Here is a 14,223-nt window from a genome sequence, read left to right as displayed (position 1 = left end):
TCGAGGTTCGACTACTGCAACGCTCTCTACATGGGGCTACCTTTGAAAAGTGTTCGGAAACTTCAGATCATGCAGAATGCGGCTGCGAGGGCTATCATGTGGCTTCCCAGATTTGCCCACGTTTCACCAACACTCCATGGCTTGCACTGGCTGCCAATCAGTTTCCGGTCACAATTCAAAGTGTTGGTAATGACCTTTAAAGCCCTACATGGCATCGGACCAGAATACCTCCGGAACTGCCTTCTACCGCACGAATCCCAGCGGCTGATAAAGTACCACAGAGTTGGCCTTTTCCAGATCCCGTCGACTAAACAATGTCGTTTGTCGGGCCCCAGGGGAAGAGCCTTCTCTGTGGCGGCCCTGGCCCTCTGGAATGAACTCCCCCCAGAGATTAGAATTGCCCCTACCCTCCTTGTCTTTCGCAAATTACTTATGACCCACCTGTATCGCCAGGCATGGGGGAACTGAGACACTTCCCCCAGGCTTTTATACTTTATATTTGGTATGCGTGTGCTGCATGGTTTTAAATGATGGGGTTTTAGATGTTTTTAATATTAGATTTGTTTCATTGTAATATTGTTTTATTATTGTTGTGAGCCACACTGAGTCTTTGGAGAGGGGCAGCATACAAATCTAATAAATTATAATATTATTATTATTATTATTATTATTATTATTATTATTATTATTTATTCACACAGTCAGCCAGATGTTCAGACTGAGTGTGGCATTTTTGTCTACCTACCAATCCTCACCAAGGATCTGGTGTAGAAAGATCTGGATGTTTGATGGTGTTACAGATATCGTCACAGCATTGCAATTGAAACACATTAGTATTATTATTGGTTTCCAGGTACAGAAAAAGTGGTTTGTCCCTGAACAATTCAATTGACAGTTATTCTATGATAAAGAGAATGTCTTGCAATGGAACGGTGGTGGGTAGTAGAGGAACACCTGTATCATCAATAAGTAAATTATTCCCAATCTCTCAATTAAAAACTGACTGCAGACCAAGGACTTCATTGAATGGGATGGGCTTCTAAATTCAGATTAGAAAGCAAGAGGGAAATCCCAGGATGATGTTCAATGGGTCTATTCCTTGGTAGTGTTGCACCTCTGCCATCAGGCATGGGGGAACTGAGATATTCTTTCCCCCTAGGCCTCTACAATTTATGCATGGTATGTCTGTATGTATGTCTGGTTTTTATAATAAGGGTTTTTTAGTTGTTTTAGTATTGGATTGCTACATGCTGTTTTTATCACTGTTGTTAGCCGCCCTGAGTCCACGGAGAGGGTCGGCATACAAAAAAATAAAATAAAATAAAATAAAATAAAATAAAATAAAATAAAATAAAATAAAATAAAATAAAATAAAATAAAATAAAATAAAATAAAATAAAATAAAATAAAATAAAATAAAATAAAATAAAATAAAATAAAATAAATAAAATAAAATAAAATAAAATAAAATAAAAGAGTACTAGTGTTGTAGTATTTATTCAATTATCTCCTCCCTCCCACAGATCAGCCTACAGCATAATAAAACCTATGGAATTAAAAACAATTATAAATCTAAAAACAGATTCAAATAAAAAGAGATTTTTTTTTAAAAAAAAACACCTACAAGTTTGGAGCAGAGAGATGGTAGTGGCTTTTGTGTTCCTGCCTGAGCTACCTCTAGCCAAGAGCTTTTCCTTCAAGGGCCCAGGCCATTGTTAAACATTGGGCCATGCTTCCTGACACTGGAAGCAGAGCTTGCATCACAATGCTGTGGCACTGTTTTTGTCATTGTGATGAAAACTTGAAATCCTGCAGATGCTTCAGGCTTCTGCTAAATATACCCTTCGGCTATCTGGCACACAAACCGGCTCTTACACACAAATCAAAAGCAGCAACTAGAAACACTACTTACAGGAGACTATCTTGCAAGAGTGCCGCACAAAAGAGATGAAAGACTATGCCTTTCGAAGGGGCAGCCTCCATATTTTAGAATAGTCTCTTTAGAAATTAGGCTGCCTCCCCTTATTGTTAGCTTTCCAGAGGCTATTAAACAGTGTAGTTCCAAAGGAATCTGGAAGGACTGAAGTGATGGCCATTTTCCTATTATCTTAGCCTATTCTGTATTTTTATTATGCTATTATAGTTTATGTTGCAAAATAGAGTTCTCAAATTGTGTTTTGTACAATTCTAGGGTTCCATGTGAATTTGATGGGGTTCCATGAGAGATGAAGGAGAACCCTCTAAAAACAAACAAACAAAAAATAAAAGGTTATGTAAATCTGCCCAATTTTCTATCACTAGAACAGTGATGGCGAACCTACGGCACATGTGCCATAGGTGGCACACGGAGCCATATCTGCTGGCACTTGAGCCGTTGCCCTAGCTTAGCTCCAACATGCATGTGTATGCTGGCCAACTGATTTTTGGCTCGCACAGAGGCTCTGGGAGGGAATTTTGGCTTCCAAGGAGCCTCCGGGGGATGCGGGAGGGCGTTTTTATCCTCCCCTGGCTCCAGGGAAGCCTTTGGAGTCTGGGGAGGGTGAAACATGAGCCTACTAGGCTCACCAGAAGTTGGGAAACAGGCCATTTCCCGCCTCTAGAGGGCCTCTGGGTGGCGGGGGAAGCTGTTTTCACCATTTCCAGGCATTGAATTTTGAGTGTGGCCCCACACCCTTTCGGAAGAAAAGGTTTGCAATCACTGCACTAGAGTGCCAATGTGTTTAATGTGTGTGTGCTATTGCCCACACCCATAATTCAATGCCTAGGGATGGCAAAAATGTCCTCCACCCCTGAGGCCCTCTGGAGGCCTGAAAATGCATTTCCGCAACCTCTGGTGGGCCCGATAGATCTTTTTTCCCCCTCCCCAGGCTCCAGAGGCTTTCTTGGAGCATGGGGAGGGCAAAAATGCCCTCCTCCATCCCCCCAGAGACTCTCTGGAAGCCAAAAATACCCTCCCAGAGCCTCCAGGTGAGCAAAAAATTAGCTGGCCGGCACGCACATGCATATTAGAGCTGAGCTAGGGTAATGGCTCACGTGCCAGCAGATATGGCTCTGCGTGCTACCTGTGGTACCCGTGCCACAGGTTCGCCATCACTGCTTTAGGAGAAGCCTGGATATTTTCCTAGCTTTCTTGTTGCGTTTGCTAAAGGAATCACAGTTCTGCACAGAGGTGGACTTCCTGCTCGACTGCTTCAATTAAAAATATGCTAGTAGAAATCAAAAGCTAGAAACTATGAATTTTCTAAAAACATACTCAGTGTTGCTTGATTCTGTGCCTTTTAAGTTTGCTTTGAATTTTAAAGCATGCCTGCTAACAGTGTTTTGCTTTGTTCTATGAAAATGCTGGAGTCGCACTATTTAGGAGTCTCATCAATTTTTGACTCACATACAGTAGCATAATAATATGGGGGAATCTTAGCTTGATTTCTGTTTAAAATAGCTTCCCCAATTTGATATTTTCCAAATGCATAGACCAGAGTTCCCAGAATTCCCTAGGTAGCATGTCTTGGCCACCAGTTAGAATTCTGGAGTTGAAGTTCATTAATTCGAAGGACATTAAGAATGGGAAAGGTTGATTTACAAGAATCACAGTAAGCCAAAACCTAAGAAACCACAGTATGGCTTAAGTGACTATATGAACATAAATACTATTAAGAGATTAAAACCTAATAACTATTAAAATCTAATAACTATAAAACTCTAGAAAGAGAAGCAAAGATTATTAGGGTATTGAAGCAGGGGTGAGTTCCTCTCAGTTTGGACCAGATCGCCCGAACTGGTAGCGACCCGCTGATGACATCACAATGGTGTCACGAACCTGGTTCGGTCGGTGCCGGTCCATGGGTGCTGCCATCTCTTTTTTGGATTCCCCCCCCCCCCTGAAATTTTACTGTTTGGGAGTTTTTTTCTATGCTGCTGCTTGAAAAGGGCCCTCCCGTCCATCCCCTGGTTTATACTTACTTTTATTCCTTCACCTGAAGCACAGCTGATCAGCTGATCAGTTGTGTTTCAGGCTGATTTTAGGTACTGAGATGCATGGAAGCAGAATTGCATGAGTGGTGCTTGCGTATGCACAAGCATAGTGATTGCATCTGCGTGAAATGTTGCGATGTGAACCAGTGGTGAAGGTAAGTGGAACCCATCCCTGGACTGAAAGCTAAACCATACAATGCAGAAACTCGGTATGTATAGTAACAAAGAGAAGGATTGGGGTGACATGACAGCAGAGGGGCTGTCACAGAAAGTCCGCCCCGAGTCTGCGGAGAGGGGCGGCATACAAATCTAAATAAACAAACATAAACAAACAAACAAAGTAGGAGGTTGACCTGTTCTCCAAAGCACCCGAGGGCAGGGTAAGAGGTATTTAATGGAAGCTGTCAAATTAATTAATCAGTGGAACGGCTTGCATTTAGAAGTTGTGGTTACTCCATCTCCTGATTTTTTAAAGAAGAGTTTGGGTAGCCACTTGTATGAAATGGGAGTATTAGATCTCTTGCTTGAGGAAGGATTACTAAATGCCCACCAGAGTCTCTTCCATCTCTGTTATTCTGTAATTCATACCTGCTCAGTGGCCAAGACGAATCTTCTGTGAAGTCCACAAACAGCATGTGATGGCAAATATTTGCTTTTGTCTTCAGGGATAGCAGGTAATAATCGACTCTTTTAAAACAATTTAAACCGTCAGTTTTTCTATAATGAGAGAAAATGTCATGAAAAATGAAGAAATGCGTTACACATCATTTTAAATATTCTGCCTTCTGTTTTTATCTTGAAAAAAAAAAAGACCTGGAAATTTCTGAACTGATTTCAACCTTTAAAAAAAATGATCTAAAAGGAGATTAAGTATAAGAACAAGGCATTCAGGAACTAAAATTAACTAAAAGAAAGACAATAGAAATATGGCCAGAGACATAAGAATGCCAGTCCTATCTATGTTTACACACCGCAAAGCAATGAGATTTTCCAGTGACAGCATTATAGGTTTTGATTTTCTTTGGAAGCTTCATGCTCCTTTGTACTTTTACAATATATGAGCAAGAGCCTACTGGAAACCAACCAAGCACCTCTGAGAATGAAACACTCTCCTGAGCCAAATATCACTTTTATGCCAACATTTGGTACCTGCAGCCAAGTCAAAACTTCTTTGCCTGACTTGGACAGTTTTCTCTGAACTTGTCAATCAACTATTTTCATGTACAGAGAAAGAGCTTTCCAGAAAAGCAGAGCTCTTGTCCTTATGTTTGGGTGTGGGGGGAAGGATCAGGAAGATATGTGTTGTGCTGGAGAATTGTTTGTGTCTGTGGTCTTCTTCAACTGGAGAAAAAAAAATTGATGGTCTTGTAGACTTACTTCAAGAAGCAGTCCATTTTTCACATACCAATGAGACCATTTGTGCACAGATTTTATAGTTTATTGTAGCTAGCTTTGCTACAAAAACAAATCAAACTTTGTTCAGTAGTAGACTTTTACTGGAAAAAATAAGTTAATTTAGCAATTGATTGTGAAATGGCTGCAGCCATATTGAGGCTCCATCTTAGCATCATGGCAGAAAAGAACAATTGATATTCCAAAGGTATGGTTTTAAATGGAGAATAAGATCATGGATGCACTCCACCCTTATTTTGCTACATCGTGTCATCCAATAGGGAGATGATAGCTGCAGCAACTCATGTTCCCCTTTCTATAATGCTTCCTGAGTGTCTACCCTCCTTCCTACTCTTAGAAAAGGGATGTAGTTATCAAGTTTATTAAGCAAGAAGCATGGGTGTCAAACTTGCCATGTCACAATGCTGTCATGTGATGTATCGCAACATTTCCCCCTTCATAGACCTGGGGTGACGCATCCAGCCCACCGACTGCCAGTTTGACACTCCTGATCTAGAGATAATGAGTGCAGGAGCATGTGGGACAAGAGTGAATAGTTTGAATTTCTTAGCCAGATGTGAGAGTTGGTCTGCTAGCAAAATTGCTGAGGAACTAAACCTATTTGTATAATTTTGTGGAAATCTAACTCCATTTGAGCCGGGGTGGCGCAGCAGGTAGAGTGCTGTACTGCAGGCCACTGAAGCTGACTTGTAGATCTGAAGGTCAGCGGTTCAAATCTCATCACCGGCTCAAGGTTGACTCAGCCTTCCATCCTTCCGAGGTGGGTAAAATGAGGACCCGGATTGTGGGGGGGGGGGGGGGGCAATAGCCTAGCTCTGTTAAAAAAGTGCTATTGCTAACATGTTGTAAGCCGCCCTGAGTCTAAGGAGAAGGGTGGCATAAAAATTCGAATCAATCAATCAATCAATCAATCAATCAATCAACAAATAAATGAATTTACAGTTTCAAAAGCAAGGAATAAAAGTGAATAAAGTTGTCCCCAAAAAACTATTTTCATATGCTTGATTGTCTTATATTACTTAGCGAAGAAGAAAAGTCCTGAACTTAGATGGACTAAAGACTTGTGTATTAACAATTTCAGGAAGCCCCAAGCTATTGTTCAGAGTAAATATCCACAAGAATATAAACCTGGAGTTGCACTGCCTTTTTCGTATATAATTAAAAGGTACATCACATTTTTCAATTATATTTAACTTTGTAACAAGCTTATATACTATAATTAAGTGTGCCATTATTAATACGTGTATTAGGCTGATTATTTTTACAGCAAATATTCTTTGCAATATTGGTATTGCCTCTGTTTTATTAGCTTATGATACGGAGATTCTAAAATAAAAAAAGCTATATTTACCAAATTTCTTCCATAATGAACTGTAATTACAACACCTATTAATTTTTGAAAAAGACAATGCACAAAAAGCACTGACACAAAATATGTGTAACAATACACATCATATTGTATACTTCAGATTCGGGGTGGCATTTAGTAACAACTGAGTGTAGAAATTACAGATGGGAGTTGGAACAGATTGATAAAGTGTTCTTGTTCAGGATGACAGCCAATTAAGAGTTTACATGGCTTTGTGAAAATAAACACCATGGAGCTGTTCCACGTATTTTCATTTTTTAACTGCAAATTATTAAACAATAGAAATCTGCATTTCTTTTTTACATACAAGTGTCCCTACTATGTGAATTTTATTTATACATTTATGTAATAATTATGGAATGGCACTATTTGGACTGCTCATTAGAAGGCAGCAAAGAGACATACATCTCTTTGCTGCCACCTACTGATCATCCACTTTTTTCCTAGTCCAGTAATGATAGCCCAGTCCTAAATTTTGTCTGTAGAATAGTATAGAATAGAATAGAATAGAATAGAATAGAAGTCTTTATCAGCCAACTGTGATTGGACTTACAAGGAATTTATCTTTGGTGCATATGCTGTTGTGGTTAGCTCTGGCCCAGCTCCTGCCCCAAGGACTGTGGATGTGGGGGAGACATCCACATGCTGCAGGCCTGCTTTGTCCCCAGTGGAATCTGATGATGAAGGCTCCTCTGACCAAGAAGACATGAGTGACAGGGAGGAGGAGAGTGTGGCAGACAGCTCAGAAGAAGATCAATTATCTAGCTCCTCCTTGGATTCAGAACAAGAGTTAATGATACAACCACGCATGCGGAGAGCGATGCATAGGCAACAACAACTGAGAGATTATTATCAAAGAAAATGAGGCCACCTGTGGTTGGGTGGGGCTGTGGTAATTAGTGAGGCTGCTATAAAGAGCAGCCTGTGGGTTTGGCCATTGTGGAGGATTATCTGATCATTGTGTTTCTTGACTGCTTTACTGACTTTGACTTTTTGTGTGCTGATTTTTCCCTGCTTTGAAACTAAACCAGAAAGAAGAAGGACTGTGATTTGCCTCACAGCTGCAAGCTAAGTATCACAGAACTGATAAGGGACTTGTACAAATTATCATTTTGTTTGGAGACAAGTGTTCTTTGCTATACCAAAAGAGGGCTTAGTTTAAGTGAATTTTCATTATAAAGAACATTGTTTTGAATTTCCAAACGTGTGTGTGTCTGAAATTTGTACCTGTGAATTTTTGGGAGGAGTCTACCAGAGAGCCCGACAGAACATGCTCTCAGTGTACAAAAAAAGATACATTTGTCAAGAATCATGAGGTACAACATTTAATGATTGTCATAGGGAATCAAATAAGCAATCAGGAAACAATCATTATTATTAAAAATCTTAACTATACAAGCAACAAGTTTCAGTCCTACAGTCATGTGGGAGGAGATTGCTGATAGGAGTGAGGAGAAAAATACTGTACTGTAATCATCAACCATTTCCCCCTCAATTTTGTTCTTTAATACATGTTTTTTCCCCATGCAACTTTCTAAAATATTATTTTTTAATGAAAAATTTGAGCCAAAATAATGAATGTGTCCAAATGTAAATCTGTCGTGCATTTTTTAATCTCCCTCTCTCGCTCTTCCACCCCCTCCCTCCCTCTCTCTTTCTCTCAAAAGAATGCATAGGATGAAAGGTTGAGCTAAGCTTAGAGTTTTAGATTTGCTTGCCAAGTAAACCATAGAGGTCCCAGGTCAAAAACAAAAGTTAGCCATAATGAAAAAAAATGACACATTACAAGCAAAAAACAAGGAAACCAGATAACAGCAATAGTGTTATGACTGAGTTTGCTTGCTAATATACAGGATGTAGTGTGAATAGAGAAATATTTCTATTTCAGCAAAACCTTACTTTTTGCAAATATTATAGCAATAGCACTTAGAGTTATGTATTGCTTCATAGTGCTTTACAGCCCTCTCTAAGAAGTTTTCTAGAGTCAGCATATTGCCTCCCAAAATATTGGTCCTTATTTTATCGACGTTGGAAGGATGAGCCAACATTGAGGTGATCCGGATTGAGCTGCTGGCAGTTGGCAGAGTTAGCCTGCAATACTGCATTCTAACCACTGTGCCACCACGGCTCTCTCTATATTACAATCATATATATGAGTCTAAGGAGAAGGGCGGCATAAAAATTGAATAAATAAATAAATAAACAAACAAACAAACAAACAAACAAATAAACAAATAAATATTATTATAATCCTTATAAGGAAAAATATAGCACTAGCTATGATGATGCTTAGTCCATTGCTGTATCTTTGTGAAGGAAATCCTCTTCTTCTTCCTCTTCCTCTTCCTCATTTTCCTCCTGAAGTCAAGGAAGTCTTAATGAAAGGAATACTTTTGTTAGAAATCCAAAACTAGGCACAAACAAGTAGTATCTTTCCTGTATTTTTAGTTAATGAAATGATTTAAAATGTAGTGTAGGCTGAAACTGAATTTCTAAAGCCAGGAGGCAGAGATCAAATTGTGTTGCTCGCATCTTACTCAGTCTCTGCCCCTCCGTTCTGAACTTCTGCTTGCTAATTTAGGGGCTTGCCAATGTTCACATTTTCCTCGCTGTTTTTTAAAAAGCCTCCTCTGTTTTATCTTGTTTTGTCCTGATTCTCTTGCCTTTCAAGCCCCTTTTAGAGGCAGAAATGAAAGGGATTGGACGCAAACCCTTTCTATATTGCAAAGCCTGAAAGGATCTGAGACTGCATCATTGTTTGAGCGGCTGCCCTTTAAAGGAAAGAAGATTTTGAATACCTTCGCAGTATGATCTGAAAACATACTGTATTCTGAAAAGTTTACTTCCCATTAAACAATTGCGCTCTTAGGCTGCAGTCTAAATCGGTGCTTTATATTTTAAGCACTGGAACATCTTCCAATATATCGAAATAGTTGACTTCCCCACAATGCGATTGCTTGCAATGAGTCCAGTTGGTGGTAAGATGTGTAGTTGCTTCACACAGCCAAAAGTAAAGAAAAATCCATCTGCTTGCATCTGAAATCAGCTCTCTAACCTGCTGTTGGTCAAACCCCACCCAGATGGTGCTACTTGAACGTGTGTGTTCAAAAGAGAATCTGCATTAAAGTTGTGGGTGTCTATTTTTATTTTTCTTCTTAGTTAAAATACCATGCAGGCAACGTCCCCATCCTGCTCTCCTTGGGAATCGTGACAAAATAAAGATTAAACCACCAGTGGCAGAAATAAAAACGTTCTTTTGCAAGCAAGAAGATACTAAAGGATCTCAGTAGACCATTTAATTTTTGAGGGGAGAGAAATGATTCTCTTTTTTGAATGTCATTCCTCTTGCTTGAAGGACAACAACAACAACAAATTAAAAATTAAGTCAGTGGTATTTTGTGACACTTTTTAAAATGTTCAGTTGACCGATTTTCATGCTTAATGAATAAAAGAAATATAACAACAACAACAACAATAACAATAACAATGTTTTTAAAACATTATATCTCTTTGCTGGTTTATGGCATTGGACCAGAATACCTCCGGAACCGCCTGCTACCCCACGAATCCCAGCGGCCGATAAGGTCCCACAGAGTTGGCCTTCTCCGGGTCCCGTCGACTAAACAATGTTGTCTGGCGGGCCCCAGGGGAAGAGCCTTCTCTGTGGTGGCCCCGGCCCTCTGGAATCAACTTCCCCCAGAGATTAGAACTGCTCCCACCCTCCTTGTCTTCCATAAACTACTTAAGACCCACTTATACCGCCAGGCATGGGGGATTTGAGACACCTTTTCCCCAGGCTTATTATAATTTATGTTTGGTATGTATGTGCTGTTTGGTTTTTAATTATGATAGGGTTTTTAGTTTTTTCTTAATATTAGATTTGTGCTATATACTGTATATTGTTTTATCGTTTGTTGTGAGCCGCCCCGAGTCTTTGGAGAGGGGCGGCATACAAATCTAATAAATTATTATTATTATTATTATTCGAGCATTACAGAACAATCATTTTAAATGCAGTGCATTTTTCTTAAACCTACTCACAAGTAGGTGTGTACAAAATCGCAACTGAAGCCCCTTAACAATGGATGCATTTGTTTTCAAGTAAAGATGTATCAGTTTCGATTGCCGATGGATTAAAACTTCCCCCAAAAGGAGAGGAATATTTTTTCATCGGATCCAGGGTTAAGTTCAGATGAGTATGTGCAATCTAAATTATGAATTAAACCTTGGCTGTCACAACTACACATAAATTATGACTATCACAACAAGATGGTTCTTTATGAGGTGTTTTAAAAACAAAAAAAATTAAGCCACTCTCGCCGCCTCCTTCCTGCCCCTTGGTTGTGTACGGCCTTTAAAATGCTGCCATTGACTTCTACGATTTACCTGGGTTTTTTTTTTAAGTGGTTGTGTGGTGGGCGTTTAGCTAGAAGTATACACTTAGATGCTGCAGATGGTTTAGTTTTATAAGAGATGAAACTGCATTTGGTGGAACTGATTAAATATAAAAACACCACCATCTGCCATTTATTCTAATATAAAATGGTTTGGGCAGATGCTGACATCTTTCGAAATGATTGATTCGTCTCTGACAAGTAAAGATTCTCAGAGGAGTCCAGCTGCCCGCTTCTCGCACAATGCCCACTTAACGGACTCAGTGCCAAGCCGAGAGGATGGAGCAGGTGAAGGAAGGGCATGTTAATAAAGCAGTGAGCTTTGGACTGTTGTGTGTGCATGCCTTTGGGCATGCGTACCCATCCAAGCACCATCTCCTTCAGTCCTGGCTCAGGATTTGATGGAACTATGTATTACCCAAGCAGGATCCTGTTTTGAGCTGGTGCTCCCAATTTTCCTTTACTTTTAAAAACAGTGGTTAGATATTCATCTCTTCCTCTTTCATTCTTTTGGTTAAGTCTGTATCAGGGTTCCATTAAAAAAAAACCTTGCCCTGTTATTTATTAAATATGACCTGATTTGTTTTGTAATAACTTGAGGAACAGATAGAAACATAGAAACATAGAAGTCTGACGGCAGAAAAAGACCTCCTGGTCCATCTAGTCTGCCCTTATACTATTCTCTGTATTTTATCTTAGGATGGATATATGTTTATCCCAGGCATGTTTAAATTCAGTTACTGTGGATTTATCTACCACGTCTGCTAGAAGTTTGTTCCAAGGATCTACTACTCTTTCAGTAAAATAATATTTTCTCATGTTGCTTTTGATCTTTCCCCCAACTAACTTCAGATTGTGTCCCCTTGTTCTTGTGTTCACTTTCCTATTAAGAACACTTCCCTCCTGGACCTTATTTAACCCTTTAATATATTTAAATGTTTCGATCATGTCCCCCCTTTTCCTTCTGTCCTCCAGACTATACAGATTGAGTTCATTAAGTCTTTCCTGATACGTTTTATGCTTAAGACCTTCCACCATTCTTGTAGCATGTCTTTGGACCTGTTCAATTTTGTCAATATCTTTTTGTAGGTGAGGTCTCCAGAACTGAACACAGTATTCCAAATGTGGTCTCACCAGCATTCTATATAGCGGGATCATAATCTCCCTCTTCCTGCTTGTTATACCTCTAGCTATGTAGCCAAGCATCCTACTTGCTTTCCCTACCGCTTGACTGCACTGTTCACCCATTTTGAGACTGTCAGAAATCACTACCCCTAAATCCTTTTCTTCTGAAGTATTTGCTAACACAGAACTGCCAATACAATACTCAGATTGAGGATTCCTTTTCCCCAAGTGCATTATTTTACATTTGGAAACATTAAACTGCAGTTTCTATTGCTTTGACCATTATGTACCAGATGTAGACATCATTGTTCTTTTTCATTAAAATGAGATCTTGGGTCTCTGTGTGCTTTGTGAATGACACTATTGCACAGTTGTACTCTAGCCGCCGTTGAGTTTATTGGATTACAAAAGAAGCTAGCATATCCTATTCCTCACATTGATAACTTAAACAATAGATTATTATAGTTTTTAACCTGTTTCCTTCAAGGAATTTAAGATGGGATGTGCAGCTCTCCCCTATCTCATTCACCTTTAGAATAATCTTGTATTTTAATTTTTTAAAAGATGATGTATTTTTATTTTAGATCTAGATTTTATCTTTTCTCTAGGAATTCTAGGGTGTTCACATGACACTCTCATTTTATTTTGAAAATCACAATAATAACCCTGTGAGGTTAGTTGGCCTAAGAGACAATAACTGGTCCCAATCACAAATTCAACATATCATAGTTGCAAATAGACTTGAAAGTGAATCTCCAGGTTCCCTAGCATCATATCTCAACTACTACAATCAAATCCTTTGCCAATTATGGTAGTTCGACAAACTCAGAATGACTCCAAAACTAGGTCAGGATTTTAATCTGGTCCAACTTCAGAACTTGAGTCATTCTGCTCAAAGGTGTTTCAAAATTCTTGTTACAGTTAAAATGCCTACGAAATGTGTCCGCATCACAGCACCCTGATATAATTCAATACGGTCGTTCAAAAGGAAGGGAATTTTAAGTCAAACCTACAGGGAAGGTCTCCGCAATGTTATGTGAACATGATCTTAGGAGACAGGAGGCAGAGCCACAGACTGGACAACTGGTGTATCTCTGGCCCCATAAGGTGGGTGGATGTGGGCAGGCAGGCATAGGAAGAATTTCAGATGGCATCCTTCCTATTTTTCCAGAGAGTGAAAGAAACAGAAGGGATAAATATTTTTCGGTCTTGCAAGATTCCATTTATTCTAAAGCAAGGGTCTCCAACCTTGGCAGCTTTAAGACTTGTGGACTTCAACTCCCAGAAGTCTTCAGACAATAAAGCAGACTGAGGAATTCTGGGAGCTGAAGTCCACAAGTCTTAAAATTGTCAAGGTTGCAGACCCCTGTTCTAAAGACAGGGTTAGAGAACCCCCAGTTTTGCTTCTTCTCTTGCCTTCTCAGAGACCTAGCAGTCTCTGCTCTGCAGTCATTTTTGAAGCACATGAATACTCAAATGCTCTACAGCAGTGATGGTGAACCTTTTCGACACTGAGTTCCCAAACCAGAATGGGTGTGCATGTGTGTGCTGGAACCCTGGAAACCCAAAGACAGCTGGCTAGTGCATGCATGTCTGTTTTTGGGTCATTTTTCGGGCTGTTTACAGGCTAATTTTTGGGACATTTTCAAGCATTTTGGGAGCATTTTTAGACCATTTCTGGCCATTTTTCAGGTCAGAACTGCTGGGAGAAAAGAGACTGGAAAATGGCCCCTAAAATAGCTTTCTGGACATTTTCTAATGCTCCGGCACCCACAAAGACCAGCTGGCCGGCCCCAGAAACCAGAAGAGCATCTGGTGATGGTGGCATGCCCACAGAGAGAGCTCTGCGTGCCACTCCTGGCATGGGTGCCATAGGGTCACCATCACAGCTCTATAGTTTACGGTAGTGAAAAATATGCAATTGAAAACTTAAAATAAAACATTGAAAAA

This window comes from Erythrolamprus reginae, chromosome 1, assembly GCF_031021105.1.
Source record: "Erythrolamprus reginae isolate rEryReg1 chromosome 1, rEryReg1.hap1, whole genome shotgun sequence".
Taxonomy (NCBI): domain Eukaryota; kingdom Metazoa; phylum Chordata; class Lepidosauria; order Squamata; family Dipsadidae; genus Erythrolamprus; species Erythrolamprus reginae.
Note: the sequence above shows the minus strand (reverse complement) of the source record.